Here is a 14,353-nt window from a genome sequence, read left to right on the forward strand (position 1 = left end):
ACTTGGTCCATTTCTAGCTATGATTTTGATCTTTTGAGGACTATATTGCTTAAAATTTAAAAATTGCTTGACTTGAGAGTCCAATACTCCTTGTATGCCTTGAGGATGCTATTTAGGAGTAAATTTTTTAAAAGATTGATATCTTGCTTGCATTTGTGGTCCACATCATCCTGATTTTGTGATTGTTTTGAGATTCATTCTAGGATTCTACACTAGCACCGGCGCACGCTAGCATTCAATTGTGGGGTACATGCTTTGTTGATTATTGAATTGGTTATATCCCAATTGGGCTAGTAGTGCATTGAAAGCTTTCATTCTTGATAAAGGTGGATAACAACCCCTTTTCATTGAGTAGCCGGGATTCTTGCCTCATTAAGCAGTGAACTTCTCGCGCCGAAAGGTGGAGGGCCCAAACTCTAGGTTAATAATTGAATTAAAAAAAAAAAAAAAAAAAAGAAGAAGAAGAAGAAGTTGCAAAAAGCAATAAAAGTGAGGACTTCTCCTAAAAGGTGAGAAGTAGGAAATGATTAGATGGTTGTTGTCTTGATTTGTAGCCTAGTTGATTTGAGTTTGTAAGTCCGTAGGGGTGTCTTAACACCTAATGCCCTAAAGCCATCTGGTTTGGGAGTCATTGACCTAAGGCTCGCTACATGAATCTTCTAGAAAGCTTAAGAGATCAACACATTGCACAATACTTCCATCTTTGATCCTCAATAAAAAATAAAAAAATAAAAAAATAAATAAAAAAAATAGAGTGAAAAGAATAAGCGCACCTAGAACAATAAAGCTTTAATAAAAGGTCCACTCTCTTATCTTGATGATCGGTACTAGATTTGTGTGCTAGTTTGAGGGTAAGGATGTGATTACTTCTCTAGTTGGCTAAGATAGCAACACACTTGATGCCGGACCTCTCACATGGATTCTAGACTTGTTTTGATTTTCATGATCATTTTCTTGATGTGTGGAGGACCATGCTTGCTTGCTTGATATTGAAATTTTGGGAGATTGCTTAGAAACGATTGAAAAATTGCATACTTGAGGTAGTTTTCTCCCAATGCTTGTTTGCAATATTGGTGCCTCTTTTGAAAGAATGAGCTTAATGTTTGTGGGTACCATTTCTGGAAACCCTCACGAGACTTTACTCGTCCACTAGGGGTAACCTAGGAGTTTAAAAGGCTTGTTGCATATGCTAAATGCAATCGTGTTCCCTGCGAAAATGGTGTTATCATTTTACTTGCTTTCCAGTTTATACTTGTTTAGTTGTTCATTTCATTCCTTTACTTCTTAGTTCATTGCTAGGGACTAGCAATATTTAAGTTTGGGGGTGTGATGAGCACTGAAAAGTGCGCATTTAAACCCGTTAAGCTTAAGCATTTTAGTACCTTTATCTATCTTACTTTACCGTTTTAGACTTATTACGTGTTATTTATATTTTCAGGCACTAATCCCAAAATTGAGCTAACTCAGCCAAATAAGAGCTTAATTGAAGCAATCCTGAGATAAACCAAAGGAGGGAGCAAAGTGGAGAAAGCAAGGAGCAAAAAGGAATCAAAGTTGTGCAGCTGAAAAGTTCGATCGATCCAACTTAGAGTTCGATCGATCGAACATCTATGATCGATCACAGTACTTCTTGATAGATCCAACCTTGGCCTTTGCTGAAATTCCAAGTTCGATCGATCCAACATCACCTTCGATCGATCGAACCCTATTTTGTCCTATTCAAATGATTTATCTTATCTACAGCTGTACGCCTACCAACCACTTTTGTCCTTTTCCCCATAAATATCTTCAAAATATCTCAGCCTTGTCCTTATCCGGAGGAGTCAGACCACTTCGATCGATCCAAGATGCAGTTCGATCAATCGAACCCATCTTCGATCGATCCAAGTTAAGGTTCGATCGATCAAACTTCCTCCAGCGAGAAAAAGTTAAAGTCCAGCTCATTTATTCCGTCCTTCACCCAATCATTGGAGAATATGCCTTGCACGACCACAGCTCATCATAGGGTGTATTTGACCTACCTATATAAGGAATATGATACACTTTTTGGAGAGGAGTCTAGAGTCTCTTGTCACACATTGAAAATCATCTTGGAGGCTATTCTTGGAGAGGAAGAAGGGAGGAAGCTAGAGCAACCATTGGAGGAGATCTTCACCAACAAGGAGCAGCCATGGAGTTAGCCCTTGAGGGTTGGATCATCACTACCATGAGTGGCTAGACATCTTCTTGGGGCTAGAGTTAGCCCCAAGCATGCTTTCTATACTCTAATCTTGTGTATTATTGAGAGATTAGTGTTGTATGATACATCTTGATATTCATGTATATATAAATCTTAATTATTTCATGGTTTGTATGGTTTAATGCTTCCAATTGACTATTCTATGCTACCTATATGTCTATGTATGCTAAAGTAGGATATTCATGTGCTTATCTCTAGATTTAGTGTTTTTGATGCATGTCTATGTGTATTGATGCTATAGATCTAGAGATTATCAAGATGATGTACTTAATGAATGCTATTTTGGTTCATTTGATGGTTTATGCCTATTATTGATGGTTTGTGCCTCTCCCCTAGTCTAGATAGCTTTATTTTCATGCTAGTAGTGTAGATTTAGTGTAGTGTTAGTATAATGTTAGATGGGAGGACAATCTACTCTTGATGTTTGATGTTCCATGCTTGTGAGTCCAAATGGCATATTCCTCTAATATTGTGTTGCATGTGGATTGTGAGCTTAATGAATGATTAATGACTTGTTTTGATCTATTGTGCTATCCCCATGTTGTCTAGACAATATATGCTCTATTGCTTAGATATATTGTGCTCTTCACATGATGTTTAGACAATACTTGCTTGATTTGTCATCCTTGCCAATTGAATCAACCTAATGCACACACACCCATATCATATTGCAACACATCCATTACCCTCAATTGATCACTTGTTAGTAGTATAGAAAAGTATTGCTTGGTGGTGATCTCTACACCCCAAGACCTCTCTCTCTCTTGTTTACCTCATATTATTTTATTTAGTTGAATTCAATTTAGCTTAATCAACCAACCAACCAATTGTGTGATCACTCGACCTACTAACCCTAATTACCATAGTTCACAATTCGATACACCATCAAATCCCTTGGGACGATCCCTACTCGCCCTATCTATATTTTATATAGAGAAAGGTAGTAGTGGCTTTTTATAAATGTAAAACTTGGCCACCTCCTAAACACACACAACTCTCAAGCTTTGTTGGTTGTGGCGACTCCATCAAGGAAACCAACAACACCTGCTCTCTCTCTCTCTAAAGCCCGTCTGTGTTTTCTGTTGTCTTCCTTGCCTCCGACAATACTGGGAGTCTCTGTACTAATTTTATTATGTTTTTTAGGGTTCCATCTTAGTCCCAGTTTAATCATAAAACATTGTTATACAACCATGACATGAATTGAACACAAGATTCTAAAACAACGGCGACAGGATTTCAATTTAAAACTTTAAGCAAACTCAAACCAGATTAATTCAATGAAATTACATACTGTTAAAAATGCATAAAAGATGTGTTTTAGCATTAGTTTAATCCTTGGAGTCTACCTAGGCATGCACTGAACACAGGTTTAAGGGAAAGAGATGGAATAGAGACTTGCCTTTAGGTTTCCGTTCAAGACTTTAAACCTCCGTCTCTGTAATTTCCGACCACTTCCCAGTTTGTCGTTTCACTCCTCTGTTGCTCTTATTCAACCCAAAAGCACTCCATCCCGTCCTCCTTGAACCTCTCCGTCTATCTCTCAAAATCCCTCTCTGCCTCTCAATATCCTCTTTTCGTGGTTTTAGTCGTAAAACCCTAGATAGAACCCATATGATAGTATATATATACAGACGTCTCTAAACCCTAGTCCACTTAGAATTAGAGATTGAAAACCCTAATTAAATTCTAGTCGGCCTCCACTTGAATCCTAAAAGAAAACTGAAACCTAATTTAAACATTAACTAAACCGTAATGAAAACCCATTCACGTATATAAGTTACTAACCAATTATAGAAAAACCAACATAAAATACAACTAATTTAATCTCATTAAACTAGGTGAATTCCAAATAGAAAATACAAGTAAACAATTAAAGAAAATAACACACAATAATTAAATAATTTAAATAAATCAAATATCAAATAATAAATGTAAATAAACGATTAAACAAATTAAATTAACAATTAAACAAATAAAAATGCAATAAAATAAAAATTAACATGCCGAGACTATCCTTTTAAAATTAGGGGTATTACATTCTTCACCCCTAATAAAAGGAATTCTGTCCTCGGAATTCGCTTTTAACTTCTTCCAATATATCAGGAAACTACGAGCGAATGACATCATCCCGTTCCCAAGTAGACTTAGCCTCATTGTGATGACTCCACTGAACACGCACCAAAGGGATAACCTTATTACGAATGATTTGATCCCGACAATCGACAATACGACACGGTGGCTCCAAATAAGTTGGATCCGGCTGCAACTCAATCTCCCCAACATCGATATGCTGATACCGATCCTCATCTTGCAGAAATTTCCGCAACATGGAAACATGAAACATGTTGTGTACGCGATCCAAATTATCCGAAAGTGACAACCGATAAACGACAGTTCCAACTCGTTCCGTAATCATGAATGGACCGACAAATCGCAGAGACAATTTCCCTTTCTTCCCAAAACGCATTACACCCTTCATAGGAGACACCTTGAGTAGAACCTGATCCCCAACCTGAAACTCCAGCGCACGAGTACGACGATCCGCATAACTGTTCTGCCTACTCTGGGCAGTGCGCATGCGATCCCTAATAAGAACAATCTTCTCAGAAGAATCCTTGATGAACTCAAGACCTAAAAATCTGCTCTCGCTAACCTCCATCCAACAAACAGGCGATCGACATGATCGACCGTACAATGCCTCAAATGGTGACATCCCAATAGTCTTTTAGAAACTATTGTTATATGCAAACTCCACAAGTGGCAAATAATCCTCCCAGTGGCCCTTGAAGTCAAGGACACACGAACGCAACATATCCTCCATGATCTGATTAACCTTCTCGGTCTGACCATCTATCTGAGGATGATAAGTAGTACTAAGATGTAGTTCAGTACCTAAAGCCTGCTAAAAACTCTTCCAAAATCCTGACACAAAACTTGAATCCCTGTTCGATATAATTGACAATAGAATCCCATGCAACTTCACAATCTCTGCAATGTAAAGTCGCGCCAACTGCTCCGATGTGAAGTCAGTGCGAATAGGCAAAAAATGGGCTGATTTAGTCAATCGATCAATGATGACCCAAATAGAATAGTGATCCTTGAAAGAATTTGGCAATCCCTCCACAAAATCCATAGAAATGCTCTCCCATTTCCACTCCGATATTGGCAGCGGTTGTAGAGCTCATGGCGGCCTCTGATGATCAATCTTGACCATCTGACAAGTACTACATCGAGAGACAAAAATAGCAATGTCCTTTTTCATACCTGCCCACCAAAACTGCCGCTTCATATCCTGATACATCTTGTCTCCTCCTGGATGAACAGAAAACTCAGAGTGGTGAGTCTCAGTCATTACATCCTTCCTCAAATCATCAGCAGAAGGTACCACTAACCGTCATTTGTACCTCAAACCTCCATCAGTCTCAACATAGTAAAATGGGACCTCTCTAGAAGTTATCTTTGTAATTTTATCAATGTACTGCTGATCCATAAGTTGTGCTTTGAAAACCTGGTGAATAATAAAAGGTGTAACTACCATGCAAGCCATGAAAGCATCCGTTAACTCATCCACCGTCTTCAAAGCATTCCACTCAGTAGTGAATAAAACAGAAAGACTAGCATCGGGTCGGCGACTGAGTGCATCTGCCACCACATTCGCTTTCCCTGGATGATACTGTATAGAGAAATGATAGTCTTTTACAAACTTCAACCATCTGCGCTGTTTCATATTCTACTCCCGCTGAGTGAACAGATACTGCAGACTCTTGTGATCACTAAATAATCTGAAGGACTCACCCAACAGATAATGCCTCCAAATACGTAAGGCAAAAACCATTGCTGCCAATTCCAAATCATGTGTTAGATAATTAAGCTCATGAGACTTAAGCTTACGAGATCCATACAAAATCGGTCGCTCCTCCTGCATCAAAACACATCCAAGACCCTACAAAGAAGCATCTGTGTATACCAGATATTCTATTCCACTCTGTGGAGTAGACAGAACTGGTGCAGAAGTCAACTTGGTCTTTAGCTTATCAAAAGCTTTCTGACAGTGTTCATCCCACACAAACCGTACACCCTTCTTAGTCAGATGAGTGAGTGGTCCCGCTATCTTCGAGAACCCCTGGATGAACCTTCGATAATATCCTGCCAATCCTAGAAAACTCCGAATTTCGGTAGGTGAAGTAGGCTTTCCGCACTTTACCACTACTGAAACCTTGGCTGGATCCACCGCTATTCCCCTTTCTGACACTACGTGACCCAGAAACTTCACCTTCCGCTACCAAAATTCACACTTCTCGAACTTGGCATATAACTGGTGCTCACGAAGCGTCGGCAAGACTATCCGAAGATGTCTAGCATGATCGTCCTCCGACCTAGAATAGAACAAGATATCATCAATGAAGACAATGACAAACTGATCTAAATAAGCCTTGAAAACTTGATTCATCAAATCCATGAAAACCGTTGGTGCATTAGTCAGTCCGAACGGCATGACACGAAACTCATAATACCCATATCTAGTGAGAAACGCTGTCTTAAAAACATCTTGCTCCCTAACCCGAAGTTGATGATATCCTGAACGCAGATCAATCTTAGAGAAGTACGTAGCTCCCTTCAACTGATCAAAAAGATCATCAATCCTGAGTAAAGGGTACTTATTACGAACAGTAACCTTGTTCAATTCCCTGTAGTCTATACACAGGCGAAGCGAGCCATCCTTCTTCTTCACAAACAGAACTGGTGCTCCCCAGGGTGAAGTACTCCTACGAATAAAACCCTGGCTGAGTAATTGCTGAATCTGATCCCTCAGCTCTTACATCTCCACTGGTGCCATCCTATATAGTGCTCTAGCAATAGGCGTAGTGCTTGGAGCTAAGTCAATCACAAAGTCAATCTCACGACTAGGTGGCAACCCTGGAATCTCTTGAAAAACATCCGGAAAGTCCTGTACAATTGGTATCCGATCCAATGACACAGTACCCTCCTTCTCCATTTCCTCCTCTATATGGAACAAATAAGTGCTACTGCCCCCATTAGAATGTGGCATAGCGACGACGTACATATCCTGACCAGGTATGGTGAACACATGAACCTATCAAAACAATTAACTTGGGCATAGTAGTGAGATAACCAATCCATCCCAAGTATCACATCATAAGTGTGCATGTCCAGGACCAGTAGATTGGCTAAAAATCTGAGTCTACCAATATCTAGTGTCACAGGCCCATCATTCTCATGTAGAATGGTTGTATTACCTAACGATGTAGAAATCCCCCGAGGTCTATCGCATATCCGCGTGGTCATCCCAGATAAAGTAACAAAAGATCTAGCTACAAATGAGTGTGTAGCACCCATATCAAATAAAACACGTCCATGCAAACCATGAATAAGAAACTTACCCTCAACAACCTGAGGTGCCTGCATATCCTGTGGCATGGGGTTGTACACCCTGCCATAATGTAGCTGCTACGGTGCCTGTCCCTGAGGCTGTGGCGGTGTTGGTAAAGCTGGATATGCCTGTTCCTGAATCCGTGGAACCTGTGGAGCTGGTAAAGGTACTGGCGCCCTCTACCCCTGCTACACATGTTGTCCCTGTCCCTATCTTGCTTTAGGATATTGCCTGGAAGTATGTCTATACTCTCCACAAGTGTAACAACTACCCTGGAAAGTACCAATGGCCTCCTCTGTCAGTTAGCATGTGGCTGACCCTGTCCTGCTTGTGGTCCCCTAGTCTGCTGCCTCTGAATAGGTGCCCCATTCCTGTAAGCATCTAAACCACCCTTGTGCTTCTTCCAAGGCTACTGCCCCTGGAATTTGCCCTTGTCATTCTGTCGGTGTCCATTGTCATTCCCTTTTCTCAGCTGACTGATTAGCAGAGTCTCTGTCACCTGCTTCTCACCTTTAACCTGTCTAAAGTCCACTGTCAACTGATACTGCTGCAAAGCGGCGTCTACCACCTGTGCATAGGTAGTGTAGGCTGGACTCCCTGTAATAACTCGCTTAATAAACCACATCAGTCCCTTAACGAAACTATTGCGCTTCTTCTCCTCTGTATCCACCTCCTCCAGAGCAAAAAGAGATAAGCGCGTGAACTGCTGCTCACACTCTGTCATTGTCATGTTTCCCTAGTCCAGCCTGAGGAACTCTGTCTTCATAGCTGCCCTGACTATGTAAGGAAAACACTTCTCATCAAAGTGAGTACTGAACTGCTCATAAGTCAATGACATCCTCTCCTCTGCGGTGGTAACTGGCTCTCACCACTGTAGTGCAACTCTAACTAGCTTGAAGGTAGCAAGCATCTGCTTTTGAACCTCCGTGCACTGAAGCAAGAGAAGATATCGCTCGATGCCCTATTTCCACTGGTGAGCTGCTTTCACATCAGTGGAGCCTGAGAACTCAGGTGGGCTCCCCTTTGTGAAAGAACTCCTAACTTTTTCCCAACTATCAGTCTGAACCACTGGTGCTGGTATAGGTGCCTATTGAACCTGTGGTTGATTCCGAAGTATAGCTATTACTCCTGCATCTATAGCTCGAACAATGAGGTCATTGAGATGAGGAGGATACTCTGAATCTCTGACCTGATCCTGAGCCTGCTGAACGCCCTCATTCTCTTCATAAAACTGACTATCATCATTCTGAAACTCAGGCATTTGCTGCTCTTCCTCCATTCGCTGACGCCATAGGAAATCTTACTGCCTACGTGCCTCTTCCCTTCGTCACTGATTGTTTTGTCTAGTTCTAGCGTTAACCATTCTGTTAACATAGAAAGACAGACATCAGTACCATATAAACCGAACCGTAAAAGAATACAACGAATCCTAAACTTAAGCACTAATCAAGAGAAAATGCTACGCGGAAGTCTTAATCGATAGAATCCTAGAGACACTGAACCTGAAGTGCTCTGATACCAACTGTGATACCCCTAGATTCTAGAGCCACGGGTGATCAAGTCCGAGCACAAATCCGAAGGATATCAGACAATTAATACATAATTAAGCACAGAATACAAATCGAATTAATAAGAAATAAATAATAAAGCAGAAAAGAATTCTAATTAAAAATCCTCAAAATAAAAATATTATAATCCATTAATCCAAAACCTCTAAAGTAACTCCATTAATTTGACAACTCGGGAATCCCTCAAGTGGACCCCTAATAAAATCCCAAATTGGAAAGGAAAAACTGTAATCAAAATCTAAAGCTAAATAAAGAAATAGTCCTACGTAGTAGGAGGAATGAATGTCTGTATCTACTCTGCACGACCAAGCTCTAACCCTAGAACTGACGAACACCTGAAAAATAAGAGAGTGAGTCAGGCCCACATGCAAGTCCTATTTTATTATGATCCATACAGAGGCCCGATATGCAGATACATCCTAAATAGCTCAACAATATCTAGAGTAGTCCATTTATGTATAAGTGCACACTATAGGACGCCCGCTAGTCCAATAGGTTTGTCTCAGCCTGAGTAGAGATACCATGCAAATTGCACATAATGTAGTCATGTGTACCTAGACCTACCAAGGAACAACACCTATGTCCAGTTATCCATTCTAGGCGATATACGCACCCTAACCATGGTCCTGGGACTTAAGCTCATACCATGGCACCATAGCATAAATATATATAAAGTCCATATACTCCTAATACAAAATATCATCCATCTGGTATATTGGCTTGATATATGTATAACAATCCATCCAGTAAGTCATGCAATTATTTTATTGACATGACTCTAACATGAGTAAGACTTAACCTTTATGGTTAATCCATACTTTCATCCAGAATAGGTAGGACTTAGTGTTTGAACTAATCCATCCCTAGTATGCCACCGTCCCATACCGGTGTATACAATCCTCCAAATATCATAGTTAATAAAATAACACTATATATTCATTAACCATTCTCTAAAATATGCATTAATATAAGTTAATACATATATAAAGATCTTAGGCATTTATTATAGTACCTAAAAATCATGTTCCAACTATTTAAATGGCTAAAGTAAATTTAGGCATCTAAATCCTCCAAACAGTTCATTACTTAATGCGGTTAATAACAAATTAAACCCCAATTTAATCCAACCCAAGCACAGTAAATTTCAAGTAGTTCACTGCAATTATAACTCTGTTTTAATATGATTAAACAGTACAAAATCATATATATAAGAATCTCCAAGTTTCAGTATGTAAGTTGCTTAACAACCAAAGTGCGATATGTAGGACTTTTCCCTAATTTCACACTGTCCGTTCCCTAATCCATTTATGAATTATTATTTCCCTATATGTTTATAGGTTTATAACAGTCATAAACAACATTCCAAGAAGTTTAAATGAATTAGAATTACCCTGCACAATCCAAACAACACCCTAAAACCATCTGTACGCAAAACTGGGCGAGAGCAGGCTCTCACAAATTGGGAGCCTGCTCCTTTATCATGAGAGCTGGCTCCCTAACTTAGGGACCCTGGTCTTTGCAGCATGGAGCTAGCTCCATGTCCCTTGGAGCCGGCTCCATTGATAAGGGAGCTAGCTCCCTCCTTTTGGGAGCCTGCTCTCTCTCTCTCTGAAACCCGTCTGTGTTTTCTGTTGTCTTCCTCGCCTCCGGCAATACTGGGAGTCTTTGTACTAATTTTATTACGTGTTTTGGGGTTCCATCTTAGTCCCAGATTAATCATAAAACATTGTTATACAACCATGACATGAATTGAACACAAGATTATAAAACAACAGCAGCAGGATTTCAGTTCAAAACTTTAAGTAAACTCAAACCAGATTAATTCAATGAAATTACATACTGTTAAACATGCATAAAAAATGCGTTTTAGCATTATTTTAATCCCTGGAGTCTACCTAGGCATGCACAGAACACAGGTTTAAGGGAAAGAGATAGAATAAAAACTTGCCTTTAGGTTTTCGTTCAAAACCTTAAACCTCCATCTCTGTAATTTCTAACCACTTCCCAGTTTGCCGCTTCACTCCTCTGTTGCTCTTGGTTCAACCCAAAAGCACTTCGTCCCATCCTCCTTGAACCTCTCCATCTATCTCTCAAAATCCCTTTCTGCCTCTCAATATCCTCTGTTCGTGGTTTTAGTCGTAAAACCCTAGACATAACCCATATGATAGTATATATATATACAGACGTCTCTAAACCCTAGTCCACTTAGAATTAGAGATTGAAAACCCTAATTAAATTCTAGTCAGCCTCCACGTGAATCCTAAAAGAAAACTGAAACCTAATTTAAACATTAACTAAACCGTAATGAAAACCCATTCTTGTATATAAGTTACTAACCAATTACAATTAATTTAATTATAGAAAAACCAACATAAAATACAACTAATTTAATCTCATTAAAACAGAATTCCAAATAGAAAATACAACTAAACAATTAAAGAAAATAACACACAATAATTAAATAATTCAAATTAATCAAATATCAAATAATAAATGCAAATAAACGATTAAACAAATTAAATTAACAATTAAACAAATAAAAATGCAATAAAATAAAAATTAACATGCCGAGACTATCCTTTTAAAATTAGGGGTATTACATGTTTCAAGTGTCAGTAGCCCGGGCACTACAAGGCACTGTGTCCATAGACTTAGTCAGTTCAGGGAGGATGCTTTGGGTGTGGCCAGCAAGGCCATATAAAGAGAGATTGTCCATGACGTGGTAGTGGTACTGGTAGAGGTGGAGGTTCACAACAGAGGCCGACACAATCTGCCACAGTTCAGTCAGGGTTTCGACCACCACCACCACAGCAAGCTATGGCATCTTAAGGCTCTCGACCAGCTAAGGGAGCTTCATTTAGTTCACCTACGCAATAGTCAGGCTATCACGCCGGTGGTTCTCAGGTCAGTGGACCCAGGGGAGGGTCGGGTGTATGCAATTACTCCGGCTACTACCCCAGCCTAGCCATCATCCAATCTATCAATTGTTAAGGTAGGTTTCTTGTGTCCTATTCCTGGGCTAAAGTGTTATTTGATTCTGGTGCTTCGTATTATTTAATTTCGTTGTCATTTGCACGGGCATTGGTATTAGAGGTTAGTCAGTTGGATAAACCACTATATGTAGATACACTAGTTGGGGGTTCAGTTGTTCTTGATAGAGTTTTTCGTGGTTGTACCATTATGATCGCGGGACGAGTACTTGAGTTTGATCTTATTCTTCTCGAGATGACGTGTTTTGACGTCATTCTTGGGATGGATTCGTTGTCATCTTTTAGGACATTTATTGATTACTTCAAGGGTAGGGTATCGGTTTGTACTCCGAACGGGGACTGTTTTTATTTTATGGGAGATCAGTGCGATTCTGTTATTATGGTGTTAGAGGTCGGGATCGACAGGATTTTTTTTTTTTGCTAATCTTTTAGCCGATAACGATGGGTTTTACGGGGTTGAGTATCCGATAGTTGTGTGCAATTTTCTGAACGTATTTCCGGAGGGCTTGACAGAGTTGCCTCCACATAGGGAGGTGAAGTTTGTCATTGATCTCATGCCCGGTACGATACCCATTTCCGTGGCACCGTATTGTATGGCACTGACAAAGTAGGAGGAGTTAAAGAAATAGTTGGATGGCTTGAAGATCAAAGGGTATATTCGACCTAGTGCTTCGCCGTGGGGAGTACCGAGCTTATTTGCAAAGAAGAATTGATGGTTCTTTAAGGTTATGCATCGATTACAGGAATTTAAATCATGCCATCTTCAAGAACAAGTATCTATTGCCTAGGATTGATGCCTTGTTCAATCAATTAAAAGGCGATTGTTGTTTCTCGAAGATCGATTTGAGATCCGGTTACTACCAGTTGAGGGTAAAGGAAAAAGATATCTCGAGGATTACTTTTTGTACACGATACAGTCTTTACGAGTTCTTAGTTATGCCATTTGGTTTGACAAATGCACCGGCGACGTTTATGGACTTAATGAATCATGCCTTCCATACCTATCTTGATAGGTTTGTCATCGTGTTTGTGGATGACATACTTGTGTATTCACCGTCAAAGGAGGAGCATGAGATGAACTTAAGGACAATACTATAGATTTTGAGGGAGTATCGGTTGTATGCTAAATATGAGAAATGCGAGATTTGGTTGGCAGAAGTAAAGTTCTTGGGGCATGTTGTTTCCGGAGGAGGAGTTTCAATTGATCCTTCCAAGATTGAGGCCGTTTTGAATTGGGAGAGTCTAAGGAATGTGTTCGAGATTCAGAGCTTTCTAGGCTTAGTAGGATATTATCGAAGGTTTGTGCAGGATTTTTCTCGCCTAGCCGCACCTATGACGAGACTTACCTGAAATGGTATAAAGTTTATATGAAATGAAGCGTGTGAATCCTCTTTTTAAGAGTTGAAGACAAGATTGACTACGGCACCGATTTTGATCATACCCGAGTGTGGCTTGGGTTATGTCATTTATTGTGACACTTCCCACGATGGTTTGGGATGTGTCTTGATGCAAGATGGGAGAGTTGTTGCTTACAGGTCTAGACAGTTGAAGACTCACAAGCATAGCTACCTCACTCATGACTTAGAGTTGGTGGCAGTTGTTTTCGATTTGAAGAGTTTGAGGCATTACTTGTATGGTGAGAGATTCGAAGTCTTTTTCGGATCACAAGAATCTCAAGTACCTTTTTATGCTAAATGATTTGAATTTGAGACAAAGGCGATGGGTTAAGTTTATTGAAGATTACAATTTTGACTTGCAATATCATCCTGGGAAGGCAAATGTCGTGGCAGATGCTTTAGGTAGAAAGTCCCGTGGTGAAATAGATTGCCTTATTATTCGGGGATGGAAGATGATGAAAGATATTGCATTGCAGCAATAGGGTTTCATTTTAGTGATAGCGACAAGCCCGCTACATTATTTAGTCTTTTAGGCCAATCGACACTTGTTAGTCGGGTCATTGAGGCACAAAAGCACGATGATGAACTCAAAAGTGATCTGTTCTTAGATTTTGGGTGGTGAGACAGTCGAAGGTTGGACCTTACGTCTGGATAAAGCCTTGTGGTTTAAAGGCTTAACGGTTATTTTTACGCCTTGTCATGAGGACATTTTACGGGAGTTCCGTACTTCTCGTTTTGTGTGCATCTTGGCAGCATGAAAATGTATA

This window comes from Cornus florida, unplaced genomic scaffold (assembly GCF_030987335.1).
Source record: "Cornus florida cultivar Cherokee Brave unplaced genomic scaffold, ASM3098733v1 CherokeeBrave_3.0.0_Hap2_Chr10, whole genome shotgun sequence".
NCBI lineage: Eukaryota > Viridiplantae > Streptophyta > Magnoliopsida > Cornales > Cornaceae > Cornus > Cornus florida.